The sequence below is a fragment of the Macrobrachium nipponense genome, chromosome 42, assembly GCF_015104395.2.
Source record: "Macrobrachium nipponense isolate FS-2020 chromosome 42, ASM1510439v2, whole genome shotgun sequence".
NCBI lineage: Eukaryota > Metazoa > Arthropoda > Malacostraca > Decapoda > Palaemonidae > Macrobrachium > Macrobrachium nipponense.
Genome location: NC_061103.1, coordinates 44,904,915 through 44,907,119, shown reverse-complemented (window position 1 = coordinate 44,907,119; position 2,205 = coordinate 44,904,915).

The window sequence follows — 2,205 nt, the reverse complement described above, 5'->3', positions numbered from 1 at the left end:
CTTTTAAGAACAGTGCTTTCAACAAAGCAGCCTTGAAAAACAGCACTGAACAGCAGCTGTAACCCAGTATCTCAAAAGCAGCGGCAACCCTCCTCCGTCGTCAAGCTCCGGACAACAAAGGCATAGGAGGACCCGAGCCACCCAACCCAGCCATCAAGCCAGCCGTTTCCCACCGACATCAATTAAATATTTTTCTCCTCGGGGCTTCTTTCGCGTAAGCAAAGGTTAATGGCATTCGTTGTTTTTCCAGGAGAGAGAGAGAGAGAGAGAGAGAGAGAGAGAGAGAGAGAGAGAGAGAGAGAGAGAGGTGCAGTTATTCACAAGTGAAAAAATATCAATGGTTTCAAGAGACAAAATCTCTGCAGGTCCCTAATATATAATTCGACAGTGCTGTACGTGTTTTAAATTCAGTTGATTCGTCCTCTCATCAGCAAATTCTAGAATCTGTTACCAACAGTGAAAACGCCAAGATGTCATTAGTCTTAAGAATGGAGACTAAAAAATAAATAAATAAATAAATAAATAAATAACACGAAACTCTCAGAAAGAACCTCAGAATCCTATAGCATCAAATCACCTCAAGTTCTTAACTCGATGTAGTGGTGTCCTGCAAGGCGGTTATTTATATACCCCTGATGTGGTGGTGTCCTGCAAGGCGGTTATTTATATACCCCTCTTGTTTTTAATATGACAGATCATACCTTTTTCAGTAAGACGCGTGGCTATCACGCCCTCTTAAGAGTGGAGGTATCTTCCTTTAAAGGGGGTGGGGCGGGCACTTGAAATAGTGGGTGGGTGGCCCCGTGATTCCCTGGGGACCGTGTAGGATCCTGTCCTACATGATCAGGATGGTCGTCCTCTTATCTATTTAAGGGATAATGAGGAATATGTATGTCTGCCTTTGAGTGAGGGGTTGTATCACTTCTCTTGGTGATTATACCCAGGTGGTATGTTCTTCATCTGGTACCTCACATGTCATGGGGTCTGCTTGTTTCATCTAATTGAGTTAATTTGTGGTTTAAACATATTTTATGCCATTTATTTATAGCTTCTATCGCTTTGAACTGAATAGCTGAATGCCAGTTAAGTATATATGCCTAATTCAGAAAGCTTTTAGTTCTGAACTTCAAAATAAAGTTTTTTTATAGATACTGTTGTCATATAGAATAAGAATCACACACACACACATATATATTCATTCAGATATAGAAAGGGGATATATATATATAGATATATATATATATGTAATATAGATATATATATATATATATATATATAATATATATATATATATGTGTGTGTGTGTGTGTGTGTGTGTGTGTGATGTGCGTGCATATATCACACTCGTTCTGATCTCCAAAATGAAGTTTTATTTATAGATACTGTTGTCATATAAAAACAAGAATCACACACACACAGATACATATATTCATTCAGATATAGAAAGGGATATATATATATATATATATATATATATATATATATATATATACTATATAGATATATATATATATATATGTATATATCTATATATCTATATACTACATACTATCTATATATATATCTATATATATATATACTATATAATATATATTTATTTATATATATATATATATATCTATATATATACAAATATATCTATATATCTATTTTCTATATATATATATATATATATATTATATATGTATATATATATATATATGATAAGTATATCACATACATACATATATATATATAACTATATATATATATATATATAATATATACAGATATATCATTATACACTCACACATGAAGGGAGGGTGTCACGGATTTTAGCAATAGGTATGCAGCGAACATCCAGGATCTTCGGCTGCCTAATATATGTAATTATCAGCGAGGCATCCCTGAATGAATTAGGATCGTGAGACTGAGGAGGGGTACGTACCTTAGTTGATCTTCGTAATACGTCAGTAATGTTTCTCAAATATTGGATGAATATATTACTCTCTTGGTATCAGTAATGTTTCTCAAATGTTCAGTGAATGAATAGTATTCTGTTGGTGAAATTAAATGTATCTTGTATGCTGACGTACACAAGCTTTACTCTTCATTTTAATTTTTATGACCTACATAATCTTTAGTATCTATTTTTATTTTCAAAGAAAGGTTTCACTTACTAAATTCTGCCAATAATTTTCCTAGCTTAGCCCCTGTGGTAAGCGA